The sequence below is a fragment of the Castor canadensis genome, chromosome X (assembly GCF_047511655.1).
Source record: "Castor canadensis chromosome X, mCasCan1.hap1v2, whole genome shotgun sequence".
NCBI lineage: Eukaryota > Metazoa > Chordata > Mammalia > Rodentia > Castoridae > Castor > Castor canadensis.
In genome coordinates this window covers 57,403,623-57,420,254 of record NC_133405.1, presented here as the reverse complement: position 1 = coordinate 57,420,254, position 16,632 = coordinate 57,403,623, and the positions used below count along the sequence as shown (strand labels likewise).

At 36.9% G+C, this 16,632-nt stretch overlaps 1 pseudogene; it reads left to right on the top strand.

Moving 5' to 3' along the window:
* Positions 1-6,691: 6,691 nt before the first annotated feature.
* On the top strand, positions 6,692-8,978 carry LOC141419447 (5'-nucleotidase domain-containing protein 2-like; annotated as a pseudogene).
* Positions 8,979-16,632: the final 7,654 nt, after the last annotated feature.

Here is a 16,632-nt window from a genome sequence, read left to right as displayed (position 1 = left end):
GGAGGGGGTGGGGGCAGGGGGGAGAAATGAACCAAGCCTTGTATGCACCTATGAATAATAAAAGAAAAAAAAAGAATGCAGGATATATATGACTTAACTTCCTATATACAATTATCAGCAAGGAGAAAAATGCACTGTTCATAAAGACATACTTGCAACAATTATTTTTCACTAAAGAATGATACTGTCATGTTAGTTTGGCTAGACTGAATTCATACTTAATGTACTGACAAAATCCTGAAAATAAGAGAGAAGATTATTTTCTCAGACCTAAATTATATAAAGACAATGTATTAGATCAGAATTATAAAAAGTTATGTTAATGAGACAGATTATTTTGCAACCTGTAAGTCTCCTTGACTGTAATCTGACTGCAAATATTGTATTAACATAGTGTCTCCAGCAGAAAGGAGATTGGTTTGGCATTTTCTAGATGAGTGCTACTCAAAAGTGTGATCCATATGGGAACTGTTTGATACAAGTCCACGATAAAATAAGTACTGAAACTGAGGGTGAGCAATTTGAAATTTTGTTATAATTGACAGAGTAATTTGTTATCAGTTGAATCTTATGCTAAAATTTGGGGCTTTTATTTTGTACATCTTTGTTTCATGTTTCTAGTAATTTATTTTTATTATATATTTTTAAATTTTGGTTCATGATAGGTTGAGTTAGAGAAAAAACTAGTTCTTCATCACAGATTGGGACGCACTATCCAAGTGCATGCCTCTGCCACCTCCTGCTTATACTTACTACATCTTGGCCATTCAGTCATCCCTTAATAACTCACTTCATTGAATTAAGGGTCTGTAAACTTTTTCTGTAAGAGAACAGATACTAAATATTTTAGGATTTGCAGGCCATCCATTCTCTGTCACAGTTACTCTGTTCTGCCATTGTATGCCAAAAGTAGTCATAGGTGACATGCAAATGAATGAATTTGACTATATTTCAATAAAACCTTATTTGCCATAACTAGAGGCAGCCTGGATTTGATTCATGGTTCATAGTTTGCTATGTCTTATATTTTCATTAAATTCTGTCATATTGGAATTTCTGCAAGAGCAGACCCAGGGACTAATCTTTCTTTTTTCTTTCCAAGCAATAACTGCAAATTCCAACAAACATTTTTTGGAATAAATGAAAAAAATGGCTACCATTAAACTGGAAGGATGGACGAATATTCCAGATAATGGAGACAGAATAAGTAAAGGCATAGAATTAGGAATACAAGTTTCTTGGTCTGTTTGTGTTACCCTAACAAAATACCATAAACTGGGTGCCTTATAAATAATAGAAATTTATTTCTCACAGTTCTGAATGTAGAAAAGTACTAAATCAAGATGCTGGCAGATTTGGTTGCAGTATGGTGAAAGCACTCTTTCTGGTTCATAGATGGTGCTTTCTTGGTATAGCCTCACAAGGCAGAAGGGGGAAGGGGTCTCTCTCAAACCTCTTTAATAAAGGGATTAACTTTATTCATGCGTGCTCTGCCCTCATGATTTAATGACCTCCCAAAGATCCCACCTGCTAATACCATCACACAGATGATTTGGTTTCAACATATGATTTGGCAGGGGCCAGAGTGGGGCAGGGACACAAGCATTCAAATCGTATCAACCAGAAAAATAAACCAATCAAAGCCAAGACTGAGGATAATTTTCAAACCATCCATTGATTATATAACATTCTATTGTTTAAGTAGGTTGCTGGCTGATTCTTTTTCTCCCGTCACTGAATATAGAAAAGTGGAAATAAATTGGCATTTTCCCAGAAAGGATTTAGGTGACACATAAAGACAAACTTCCAGTCAACTTTAGACTGGGTTATCAAAAGAACTTTCTCAGCAGGAGGATCTCTCAAAATAATATTAATATAAATTGGCTTGAACTGTTGGACGAGATTATGGTTGATGTCCAAGAAATGTCTCAGATAATTCCTCAAGGTTGTCTTTATTTTCAAGCCCATGAATTCACCAGATCACTCATTTTTTCACCAGAAATAGGCTCCATGGCTCTAAAAGAAGTTCTAAAAAAGAAGCATATTTTGTTTAAAAATAATTGATACTTCAAATTATATTTTGTAGCCAGGAAAAACACACTGTCTAAAATAAAGATTTTAAGAAAATTGTTCACTGCAATGAGTGCCTAAAATTTAATCCAAAGTTGATGACTTTAGCCTTAGGTCATATAAATATCCATGTGGACATTAATACTTAAAGAGTAAGAGGAAGGAGAATAGGTTATAAATACTGCAGAGGTAGAATATGGAGAATGTTAAGTGAATTGCCAGTCTTCATTACAACAGCAAAATTGTCATGTAAAGCTACATTCATACATTCATCTAGTCAATAGTACCTTATAACTATGCACCAAATCGTGAATCATAGGAAGAATCAAATACAACCCCTGCCTTCAAGGAGCTTATACTCTAAGTAGAATGTAAGATGGAATGAATTAAATAGCCCAATAGATTAGCCAAATACTGGCACTTTCCAAAAGCTATCAAATGTGCCTTACAAAAATTACACATTGTATTGCTACTATATCTCCCCAGAGCAGAAAAATTGTTGTTGTTACCAAAGGACAAAAATAGCCTCTTTGAAGCAACAGAAAGTTAATTAGGCTAATGTGATTGCCTAAAAAGCACGTCTGGTGGAAGAAATGTAACCAAAAACAAAGTGAAAAAGTTTCAGGCCTAAGAGATCCATTCCATCTTATTCTGATCTATCCATAATGTAAAATCAGTCCCCAGGTATTTAAAAAAACAATTTAAGATTCATGAAAGTGCGGCGTTGGTGGTATTGTGGTGAGCATAACTGCCTTCCAAGAGTCATGAAATTCACAAAACTAACAGCAAAATTCTTGGCAATGGAAATATTTGCAGATGTAAAGTGAGTCATATTGTGAAAGAACTATCTGCAGCTTTGGTAATTAAATCAATTGCATATTGATTTATGTATTAAGGCCAAAATGTAAAGTATATGATAAGGTCACTCTTTTTTGGATATTTAATGGCTTTATTAACCATGGAAATATCCATTGAAAAGAACCTTTTAAAGGTCAACTTAATATGACAAGTTTGATTTTTTTTAAATCACATGTCAATTATTTCCAACTTTCACAGATAGGAACACATTGGTCTGGTCCTTATAATGTGGTTAAGCTATGTAGCATACATCACATAGGTCAGACTTCCAGCTCCAACTCCAAATCACTAAGACTTTCTGTCTAACCCAATGCTTGTCATATGTGAGGCCCAGAAGTCAGGCATGATAAAATTTTTTGGTCATTCTCATTCAAGAACTGGTCTACTACTCAACGTGTCTTACCAATGTCTAGGGCCTTTTCTGATTCAACAACAGCTTCCCTATATTATCTCTGTGTTTTGGTACTCACAATTCTAATCTTTTGGTGGTACAGAGTTTGAACTCAGGGCCTCAAACTTGCTAGGCAGGCCTCTACCATATGAGCCACACCTCCAGCTCTATAATCCTAATCTTGCTCAAATTAAAACTTTTACTTTGTTTTATGATTTTTGCTTGGGTTTATGTTCCCAGTATATTAATCCAGTCTTCTGAACCTTAATCATAATCATATTGTATTTCTCTCTGCATTATCTTACCTGATATCTTGATTATAGTAGATCACTTTGCTTCCTTAACCAAACCTCAGACTTTGAGTTACATATGTTCTAATTTCTGCCCCATAATACTACTGTTCACAGTCTTAACAATGAAGTTTTTATATTAATTTATTCATTAAATAAACATGAATTTACCTGAGAAAAGTGCTCTTAGCCTTTGTTGTTGTCATTGTTGTTTTGGCTTTGGGAGAGGGAAGTTGTGTGTACATTACTGGGGATTGAACCTAAGGCCTAGACCATGCTAGTCAAGCGCTCTACCCACTCGAGCCATGCCCCCTAGTCCTTTGGTTTTGTAATTTGTTTTTTATATAGGGTCTTGCTAACTTTGTCTGGATTGGCCTTGAACTCAAGATAACTCCTGCCTCCACATCCTAAGTAGCTAGAATTGCAGTTGTATGCCACTATGCCCAGCTCATAACATTCTTAGCTTTGGTAATACAAAAATGAATGAGACAAAATTCTTGTCCTCAGGGAGCTTACGGTCTAATGAAGAGCACAGAAAAATAAATTGATGATTGGAAAAGAATGTGTTGTAAAAGTTCTACATAAAGGAGGCTACAGAAACACAAGGAGGATACTAAGGAAGGTTCCCTGGTTAAGATGATACTTCTGAGGCTTGAAGACCAGATAGGAGTTCGCAAGGCAGAGAAAATGAGCAAGTAAAAATAATGTTTCAAGAAAAGAAAGCAACACACGTAAGCAAGAGCCAGCATGGCAGTTTCCAGGAACTATAGGTCATTTAGAAAAGCTGAAACATATTCACATAGAAGTAGTGAAATGTGGGGCTGGTTTGAGCCGTATGATGAAAATCTTCCTTGGACTATATTCTATTTAGTAGGCAATATGAACCCACTGAAGTGGATTAACTGGAGAGTGCTGATCATACAGACATGTGTTTTAGATGACTCTCCAGAGTTGTACAAGATTAGACACAGGTGAAAGAGAGCAAACAGGGAGGAGACTTACCATAATCCAGCTAATATACAATGAGGGAGCAAAACTTAAAGATAGTAGCAACTGGAATGGAATGGAAGGGACAGAAGTAAAAGAGCAAGAGATATTGTAGTATTAGACCATAGAGAACCCGACAAATCATTAGGTACAGGACAAAAACGTCTAAACTAGCTCTGAGGTTACATATTTGAGATATTGCAAGAAGAAATTTCTTCTACTTGAAAGTTTGATGCAGATGATGACTTCTTGAATAATATGGAGTGTGTGGCAGTATTTAAGCATGCATGTGGAGACACACAGCTGACAGCTGGTGATGCCATTCTGCAGCTCAAGATAAAAGTTGTGCTCAGGATAAATTTGAAGGATATCTGCATAGAAGTAATAGCTTATAGGAATGAGTAGAGAGAGTAATGAAAATCCAGACTTATTTTCAAAGGAAGAATAAAAGTCCAGATAAAGCTAGAGTTTCTAGTAGGATTTTTTTTTTAGCAGTTTGACATACTCTATATAGAATGTCAAGAGAAAAGTCACTATCTTACCCCTTTCTTTCTAAAAAGTTTCAATTAATTATTTTCAAAGTATTTCCTCTTACCTAGTTCCATGTGACTTTCCTCACAAATGCGCTTTAAATTTGATAGGTCAGCTATCGTCTCCTTTATGAAAACTCCCTGGTAATCCTAGCACCTCTTTCCCTTTCTCCAGCTGGACTCTGGATCCCATTGACACCTGAAAACTTTGTCCTGCTGCTACCCATGCCCCAGAATGACACTCATTTTATAGGTGTAAGGGACAGCACAACAAATGTTCAAGTGTTTGCCAGAGGCCACACAACAGACTAGAATAGGATAAATGTGAAGAACTCAGGACTGCTGATTGCATGTCTCTTTGTACTACATTTTATCACTAACTCTCCAGAAATCCAACTATTTCAAAAAGCAAAACAGAGACTGCTTGAAATATTGGATTTAAATATACAAATATAGTTATATACTTTTTGAAATTTATTATTTCTGTACATGTGACAAAGAGAGGAGGAATTTTAAACATAACTAATATTTATTTTCACCTCTTAGTAAAATATCTTATTCTAAATTTGAAATCAGTTCCCACATGAAAGTCTCTGTTTTTCTTTCCCTCTTACACAAATAAAAATTTCTCATTAGAAAATATGGCAAAGCTCCTAGCATTAAAGGCTTTAAACTTTCTATTAAAGTGACATAGTGTACTCTAAAAATAGCCTGAAAGTTTTCACAAAAAACACAGAAAGCAAAAACTATAGAAGAGAACAACTGTCTGAAAATAAGGAGGAAAAGGTTCTGCATACTGTACAAGGTACATAGAAGAAAAGGGGGAAGTGTGACTAGGCAATATTAAGATACCTTCTGATAATTTGTAATTGTTTTACACTGGAAGAGTTCAACTATAAAATCAAGGCTTAATGGACTAGGTCATAGACAATCAAAGACATATTAAAGAAATAGAATGGCTCCCAGGCTAGAACAAGATTAACAGTACATATTAGCGTATCTAAACGGAGAGGGAGTCCCTGAAAAAGTGGGCTTAGCCAGACAGGAATGTTTAGAAAAAGGAGAATGACAAAGGCCTTGGCAAGACATCCTAGCACTGACCACAGGACAGTGTGTCAGGATCATGGCACTTAAGTCTCTTTGAAGGTAGACATCAGTTCCAAAAATAAGCACATTGATCCTTCAGAGCTACAGTCATTACACAGTAATTTCATCCCACTAATACTCTGCTTGCTCCACCACCTTTCTATTTGGTAGGCTTCCTATGGAGAAAGAACACTTTGGTCATTTCAGCATGTACATTCCATCCGCTGTAAGAGTTGTATTTTTTGTTAAAAATCAATCAGTTGGCAATTTAGTCAATATGAATTTATCTCTGGACCACAGAGCCAATCTCCAGTGTAGACAAATCAGATTTTTGAGGTTACCTTATTAATTCATCAACACCAGCCTTGAAAAGTACCTTTTATTCACACTCAAAAGAAATGTACATAATCAAAACATAACCAATTGCTATATGCTGCACACAAAAAACCTGATTAAGTTATAGCATAGGCAGTCGAAGGATGGCGGGCAAGCAGACAAGTCAAGGGAGGGAAGCTCTGAAGGTGCGCAGGAGGCACGCTGGGTGCGGGACTGCAAGTGGCATCCCTGGGCTGGCTGCTGTGCAGAGGCCACGGTGGGTCGTAAGCCTCCTGGTCCTCATCCTCCTGCCCTGGCTGCGGCCCACCAGGTCCTGGAACCCGATGACCGTGCATGCCAACAATGAGATCAGCCTGCATGACATCGTCGTCTACTGCTTCCACTGACTACACGATGTCCCAGTACGGAGATACACTGCACCCTGAGATCTTCAGTGCCGCCCAGGGCATCCTGATCAAGCACTCTAAATATCCAGAGAGGATTCAGAAGTTTGACTATGGGGCTGGGATGTAGCTGTGTGCTACAGCGCTTGTCTAGCATGCGCGAGGCCCTGGGTTCAATCCCAGCACCAAAAAAAAAAAAAAAAGAAGTTTGACTACATCCCCAGCTTTGACATCCATGGGCTCCACCATGGCATTCAGAAGAGCCTTCTGATGAAGATTGACGTCTTCCCATTATGTGCAACTGGGAACGGCCTTACAGGGGTCTTCAGCCTGTGCCAGGTGAGGAGGTGATGACCTACTATGGGGGCCCCAGCACATCCCACTGTACTAGATGAGCAGCTTCTATGACAAGGGCCCCTCATTCAACCACTTTGTGAACATCTTCTCACTCCCAGAGATGGCACTGCTGTCTTGTATGGTGGATCACTTCCTGGGCCTGGAGTTTGACCAAGCATACTTCTTCAAGGACATGACAGATGCCATCTGAGATGTGCATATGAAGGGCCTCATGAAGCAGTGGATTGAGCAAGACATGGAGAAGTATAACCTGAGAGGAGATGAAATTTTTATAGCCCTCAGCCTCCTGGTGGCCCATGGAAAACAGCTGTTGCTCATCACCAACAGTCCTTTCAGCTTTGTGGACAAGGGGATGCAGCACATGGTGGGTACCAATTTTTCTGATGTGGTCATCATCCAAGACAATACCAGCTTTTTCACTGACTGTCACAAGCCTTTCCGAAAACAAGATGAGAAGGGCTTACTCCACTGGGACCATATCACCCGCCTGGAAAAGGGCAAGAGCTACAGGCAGGGAAACCTGTTTGATTTCCAGCCCCTGACAGAATGGCGAGGCCCATGAGTATACTTCTTTGGTGACCACCTGTACAAGGACCTAGTGGATCTCATGCTGCGGTATGGCTGGAGCACTGGCACCATCATCTCCAGGTTGGCGCACCAGATCCACATCATCAACGTGGAGCAGTGCATGCACTCGCTGACCTGGCAGCAGGTGCTCATGGAATATTAGAGGCATACACACCTATCTGGACTCAGAGTCCAGGCAGGTGCTGGCTGCCTGCATGAGGGACCGGAAAGAGCTGAGGTGCATCACCAAGGCCCTGTTCAACACTTAGTTTGGGAGCATCTTCCGCACCTTCCAAAACCCTATCCATTTCTCCAGCTGCCTCATGCTCTTCTCCAACCTCTACAAGGCCTCAGTTGGCTACCTACTCAACTACCACGTGGACTTCACTTTCTACTTGCGCCGCACACCCCTGCAGCATGAGGCACCCCTTTCTTTTTTTTTTATTATTTTATTATTCATATGTGCATACAAAGCTTGGGTCACTTCTCCCCCCTGCCCCCACCCCCTCCCTTACCACCCACTCCGCCCCCTCCCTCTCCCCCCCACCCCCTCAATACCCAGCAGAAACTATTTTGCCCTTATTTCTAATTTTGTTGTAGAGAGAGTATAAGCAATAATAGGAAGGAACAAGGGCTTTTGCTGGTTGAGATAAGGATAGCTATACAGGGAGTTGACTCACATTAATTTCCTGTGCGTGTGTCTCACCTTTTCTCTAGTTCCTGGTCCCCTTTTCCTATTGGCGTCAGTTGCTTTTAAGGTATCTGCTTTAGTTTTTCTGCATTAAGGACAACAAATGCTAGCTAATTTTTTAGGTGTCTTACCTATCCTCACCCCTCCCTTGTGTGCTCTCGCTTTTATCATGTGCTCAAAGTCCAATCCCCTTGTTGTGTTTGCCCTTGATCTAATGTCCACATATGAAGGAGAACATACAATTTTTGGTCTTTTGGGCCAGGCTAACCTCACTCAGAATGATGTTCTCCAATTCCATCCATTTACCAGTGAATGATAACATTTCGTTCTTCTTCATGGCTGCATAAAATTCCATTGTGTCCTTTCAATGGACCATCTCTGCACTGACTGCGTAAAGACACCCTTCCTGGAGACATGGCCCACATCCACTGAGGGCACTTTCATTGTTCAGGACAAACCCCCAGTTCTTCCTGTGGCATCCACTCTGGGCATCCATCAGACAAGCAATAAAAGTGGTCTCCTTCATCAAAAAACAAAAAATGATAGCGTAGTGTGTCCATTGATAAAATGTAGGGCTAAGAAGCAAGAATAGTTTTAGTTGGTAAGGTTTTGTTAAAAAGAAAAGGATGTTCCGATATTAATTGGTATTCCTAGATGTAGAGCTTTGCCTAATACCTCAGATACTGATAGCCTCATGTACTGAAAGTCCAACTCCAAATATACATATGTGGCACTATGTGAATTATGTATACATACATTCCCCTTCTCTTTCTCTCTGAAAAGTAGATTAGTGGACAAACAGGTTTTGGAGTTAGATAGATATAAGTTAGAATCTCAATTCTACCACTCCTCAGTTTCTGATTTTCTCTGTGCCTCAGTTTCTTCATTTCTAAAATGGAAATAATAAGTATCTCATAGAATTGGTGTGAAAAAGGAGATAATATATGTAGAAGTACTCAACTGTTAGCTTCCTTTCCATGATCTGCTCTGTTCAATTTAAAACACACACACACACACACACACTTTATTCCCCGTGACTGTAATGTGAACTTCATGAGAGCAAAGATCACAGTTGTCGTTTACCACTCAATTCCTAGTATATGACTTTTAGGGAACTCATATTTTGAAACATAAAATTAAACTAGTTTAAAAAAAGTGAGATTTTGTTGAACTAAATTTCCCAATCATCTTAGAGATGCCTGTTAGTTTATTTTTTAAGAAAAGTAACTGCTATGCATGTTAAAGGCCTTCGTATACACTAAAGGCCTAATCAGTTGTTACTTTGTTAGATCCTATGTTATGACCTTCGATTTATCAATGTAAAGTGACTTTAAAAATATTTTTTGTCTGCAACTTCAGATAGCCAACTATAATTAGTTTAACAATGCTGCTATAACAAAAAAACAGCATCTGAGTGACTTAAACAACAGAAATTTATTGCCTCACAATTCTGGAAGCCAGAGAGATCCAAAATCCAAGTATCAATGCCATTGGTTCTTCCTGAGGGAAGGTCTAGTCCAGGCCTCTCTTCTTGTTTTGTAGACATCCTCCCCACTTCTCCTCACATCGTCTTTCCTCTATGGGTGTTTTTCTCTGTGTTCAAATGTCCAAATTTCCCCTTTTCATAAGTACACCAATGATATTAGATTAGGGCCCACCCTGATGCCTTCATTTTAGCTAATTCCAACTTCAGTGACCTTATTGCCAAATAAGGTCACATTCTAAGATACAGAGGATTAGAACTTCAGTACAAGAATTATTTTGAGCACACAATTCAACCCATAAGAGCAACTTCCAAGTGATTATCTTTAGGGCCTCTAGGCATAACCTATCCCTGGGATTGTTTTCTTATGATTGCATATAGCAGAAAACACTTGACATTTACTGAATTAACATGTTAGGATATTTTGATGATCTAAAAATAAACTGAATATACAGCCTGCAATGTGGTAGAGGGAGTCACTTAAATTGTGAGGGAATCTAGCTATCTACCAAAGATTGGCATGTTTTAACTATTTTTCTACTTTTGAGAACTTTGTGTGTTGAGAGAAGGTGAAAAGGAGGGATGGCCATTAGTCTAGGATAAAATTTTAGTGAATTTTGACAACACAGTATATGAGAATATTTTTGTTTGTTTTTTATGGAGTGCTTTTTGTTTGTTTCTTTTTGGTTTTTTGAGATAGGGTCTCACTATATAGCCAAGGATGGCCTCAAACTAGAAATCCTCCTCAGCCTCCTGAATGCTAGGATTACAGGTATGTACCATCATGTCCAGCACTAAGGATATGCATGAGATGTGGAAATGTGGTTCCAGAGAAATGTGGGGGACTATAAAAACGTGAAAACAAGATCATGAATTTGGGGATAGGTGAATTTCAGAGGAATATCAAGGACCTTATGGACATAGGAAAAAAGTAAGCCTCAGCCATGATTACTTGTTTCCACTGAAATGAATCATAGTACAATTGTTCCAATTGTTTCAGGCATCTTCACAATGATTGGGATGCAGGTAAATTGATCTAAATGTTGATTTTTAAAATGATTAAAGTAATTGCTTTTTTAAAGCTGACAAAGAATTTCATTGGCTGAAATTGAAAGGTTTTCATTGAACCTGTGTCCTGTTTCCCATCAATTCATCTAGATCAACATAAGGAAAGAGTTTACTTTGCTTGGTTTAGGAGAAAAAAGGTAAAGTGATGCAATGGCCTTATAAAGGACAGAGTTTTTTCAGAGCCATACCTCATTGCCTATCAGTGTAAGAGGAGCATTTATTTTGAAAATTGTCATCTTTATTCTTAACTTGACTTCTAAAAGACTTGAATGGTTTATAAAGTCACATCTTTGCCTCAAATGTGAAACATTATGTTACAGAGTAATGAGTTTTGGACCAGGAAAGAGAAAATTCTAGATTTCACCCAGCTCTGTCTTGTGGCCTTGGGAAAGTCACATGAGCGCTCTTGTTCTGTCTCAGTAAACTAAGGGTTGTACCAAGGTATGACATGCAAGTTCCCATTCAACTCAGAGGCTCTTTAATCCTGATATATACAATTATTATGTCTTCATTACAATATTTTCACTCAAATACAAAGTATATAAATCTAAAAGAACTTTTTGCTGGTTGTAGGATGTAGTGGGAGTATTCATCTGAAGAACCACTCCCATCTGGTTTGCAGTCTGATTATTTCATACTGTGCTTCACAAGGTGTACCCACATAAAATGCTACATGCTTTTAAATATTTTTGTTCTTTATTCCAAAATATTTAAACTCTTTGTTATATCAACATTACCACAGTGCAACTAGAAGCCATATAATTTTATTTTACATAAATCTTGGCAGAATTACCTTGGTGCTTTTGTCTTGGCTAAGTACCAAGTGCACTTGCACTGAATATATACTAACGGCTCTGTGTATTTTAAAACTTTACATGGGTCCTATATAATTGATTTTCCTACCTATCTACTTATCCCTGATGATATTATAATTCTTCTAAATAATTAAATGGGCTATGACTAATTTTAACACTGATAACAAAATTTTAACTTGATCCTGCAATTTTAATATTGCAATGTGATACTTGGAATGTAAATGAATTTAGCTCACATTTCAAGTGTTTCATTTTATGACACTTATATTGAATAATAAAGTGTTCAATATTATGCAACATTTATAAATCTAGCTCTTTAATGAAGATGGGTCATATATTGATTAGTTTATGGGCAGAGTTTAATTTTTGAGATATAATATTTAAAACTGAAGATTAAATTTTTACATTTTAATTCATGAAGAAATCCATTCTATTACTTTATATCTTATTTTACTTTAATCTGACAACCCAAATTAAGTATTTTCACTCCACATTCTTTGCTGCTTAATGTAATAGCCAACAAGCTCTTGGAAATGGAATTTTATTTTCATTTCTTAATGTGTCTTATAATCCCTGTTTGTTTTAGCAACACTCAAATATTTTTGTCATATTTTAAAATAATCCTTTAATTGGATAGGTTTCATTATGTTCATTTTCTCCAATTCAAATTTACTTGAAACTACAAGAACCCAATCCATTTTCGTTTACATGATTTTAACATAAATGGAATCTATGCAACTTGCTTTATCATAGTAAGCAATAATGAGCCAAAAATTCATTTTCTGTGTTTTGGCACAAGTTCCTTGTGCCCTTTGTGCCTTCTTACCCTCATTATAAAGTATTAACACAATGTATGAAGCTTTTTTCATTTCAAAGAGAATTGCAGCTTAAGAATTTTTACCCAAAAAAAAAAAGAATTTTTACCCTCATTCCTACTCAGGACTTTAAGGCATAAAGCCAAAGTTTAAGATGTTTGGTGAAATTGGAAAAGTCACAACCCATATTCTTATCTCTGTTTTTCAGCAGCAAAATGGTAATAATTATTGCCTTGCTTATTGCAAGATTCAAATGAATTAATATACACAAGGGCTTTGAAAATATGTAGCATTATACAAAATATATAGACCAATGTTGTCATTATTATTGTTGATATTCTTTTTTTGGTATTAGGACAACTGATAGGGGAATGGAGAATAATTTTACTAGCAAATAATTCTAAGTCATCTTTCCCATGTGTCACAGTGAAGTATTTCATCATATCATAATATATAAATATTCCAAACTTCCTGTATAACATCATATTACTCATAAGATTTTTAGAGCATAAGGAAAACTAAAAAAGGGAAATACAATATAGACAGGCTTAGAAGAGGGCCAAATCAATATTTCAACATGTGGAACCTATAGAGAAAAAGAAGTTAGTTAAAGACAGAATGGGAGAAGGACCCAGTTGTACAATTATTGCCTCCAGAAAAGCCAGGCAATCCACTACCGCATCCACAGGCAGACAGATCTTCATAAACTAATGAATGGATCATAGCAACAAGAATCTAGGTCTCAAGTTGTATTTCAAGTTGGGAACATGGTCATGTCATGGGTCTTCGATCTGTTATAGACCATTGGTCTAGATGTAATAGTGTACCTCCATGATTTACTATAGATTCAGGGATCACCTTTTCCAAGAAGTCTTCCTAATCATCATTCAGATTGTGTTTAAACCATTTTTTGTGTTTCTATACTTCTTGCTAGTCTACAACACATACTATAGTTATTCAGCCATTCACTCAACAGTTAATAAGCACACATTCTATATCAGGCATTGTACTAAAAATGTGTGATAGAGTGATTAAACAAAACAAAGTCCCTACCCTCATGGAACACATATTCTAATGAGGGGAAAAGGATATAGACACTGAAAAACACTCACGTAAATATAAAGCAATTCATGGTGGTAAGTACTATTTGTGGGAAAATAATACAGAATAATTTGGATAGAATTAGGGAGAATTGTTATTTTTTATATATTACAATTTTATTTAATTCTCTTTTAAAAATTTGCTTTACTATGTTAATAAATATTCTTCTAAATTATTATTTTCTATCTGCATACATATTCCTTTATGTAGAGGTATGTACCATACTTGTAAAACTATTCCCTTATTGTTGTCAGGCATTTAGCAATTTTTCCTTATCATAAACAATATCAAGAAGACATACTTAGTTATCTTTAGGGGTGTATACTTGATTATTTCTATAAAGTAAGTTTCTAGAACTGGAACTGTTGTGACTCAGCTATTGCCCTATCAAGCAAATGTGAGTCATCTTCAATTCTTTGGGCACTGGTACTGGTATTGAAAGTCACTTTCTATAGGACATAATACCAGACCTTGGTTCCTCCCCTTGATCCTGAACCCAACCATCCATTAACTCTTCTCTTTTTTTCCCATTGACTCAAAGAGAATATTGACAGTCAGGCATGGTGGTTTACACCTGCAATACCAGCACTCAGGAGATTGAGGTAGGAAGATTGAAAATTTGAGGCCAGCCTGGACTATATCATGAGTTCTAGACCTAAGACACTGTCTCAAAAAAGGAAAAAAAAAATTAAAAAACTCAACAAACTTAGTGGTGGAACCCACACAGGTTTTGATAATACCAGAAGAAACTCCCCAAAACTTGAGGCCTTTATCTAAAGCCAAAGGTAATAGGTAAAATCTACTTAAATAGATTTTAAATCCGAAAATCTCTATTGCAGGTATGGAAAGTGTCAGCCTTAAAGCTGACTGTAAAAGTCTACAAGTTTGCTTCAGGTCTATCTTTAGCTTCACACATAGCAAATCGATATTGGTGAACATGTTTCTTGCCCTTCATCTCCCAGAATCAATGATTTCCTTTTCACCTCATTTCTGCTAGACCTCAAGCTTCCTCAATTGTAGACTCTTGTGACTTCCTAGCACTAGTTCCTAGGCTATACTTTGACCATGCCTTAACAGTAACAAGCGAGTAACCTAGTTAGTGTCCCAATAATGTTGACTACAGGCCTGACTTTGATGTTACAACCAAAAATAGGATGACACATCAATCACTCCCTTTTCTCTCTCACTACAACCTCCTCTTTGTCTGTCAAAAATATACAGAAGAGATATAGGGAATGCAAAGCATCACAATACACTCTGGGTGTATTTGCCACCAAACCTCAGAGAAATGGTTGGGAATCATGTACAGATTAAATAAAATACTAATCGGTTTGACTATTTACTGGCATTTTTTTAAAGCAAAGAAAAGCAAAACAATTTGATGATTAAAGAGAATCAGACTAATGATTCAAACAGTTTAAGGGCAGATAGAAGGTTTGTGCTTTTCATTTGTCTAAGACTTTACTTACTTTTATAACCACAAATGACTACAAATGGTCTCCAAATAAGCTATTCTATTTTTTTCTCTCAGAATTTGATTAACTCTAACTTAAGACTTTTGGGGAATTAACAGTCATGCTAGCACAGCAGAGTACTGACAAGGAAATAAAAAGAGCAGTCAAGTGAAAATATTTAATTATTAATTGGATTCTGAACATATGGACCACATTGCTTAAGCTAGTTCACTTTAATCCACTCAATTTAAGAGCTAGAACTTACAAAATATAAGATCTTCCAGGCACAAAAATTTTAGTACTCAGGAGGAAATATGTCCATCTTAGAAAAACATATTCAATATTCTGGATCTGACTTTTCAGTAAGCATAGTTACCTTTTCTTTTTTCTTATTTAAATTAATGAATACACAAAGCTACCCATCTTTGGTTAGTTTTCTCAAGGTGATAATGGCCAAATGAGAAGCCACAGAGCCACCAGCAGATGTGACTTTCCTGCTGTTTGCATTTCTTCTCTGTTCATCTTTGTTTTCCTCAAGGAATATCCTTCAAATCACCAGACCATGCTGTGTGCCACAAGTTCACATTTTCATTCTCAGCCTCCCAAACTGAAAATAAAAGTTACTGGCCCATGAGTTACCTTTTGAGCATCTTTTATGGTTTTCCTACTTTCGTGGATATACAAAGGAAATAAACAACTGTAACAAGGATGTGAGATTTACCCTACCTGAAAAACAATATACTACACAACACAGCATGAGTACAGCCGATAGGTATAACAGATCTTCCTAGAGATGATAAGTGGTGTCTTCCCACCTATAAATCATAGGTCACTCTATCCAATCTCCTCTATTCTTGAATGATGGATTTCACAAGGTGTTATCCGTCATATAATCTATATACTAGTAGTTCTTTCACTTTCACCTGACAATGGAGTTGGCAAGTCCATCTAAAGTTGGTGTGAGAAAAGTGGACATAGAAAACATGCTGAGAAAATTAAGTTACTGAATTTACATAAGTCGGGAAGCATTTTAAAGTCTGCCATAAAGTAAATGTCATGTACTCACTCTAATCTAGATCAAATATTATAGGTTTTTGTTGAAGGCAAGTAAGACCAAACTGGAGATGACCAAGGATCAGGAGGCAAGACTGATTCATGAGGAAATAACAGAGATTCAAAGAGCAAGCCACAGAAGGTAGTGAAGATAGATAGACAGATAGTGTCAGGAAGAGCCATAAGAACCCTGAAAGTAGGGGAAGTATGACAGCAAGAAAAATTAAATGAAAAATTACATTCTGCTCTTAGTATTGGAGCCTGAAAAATACTGACTTACATGAGATTTATTTTTTC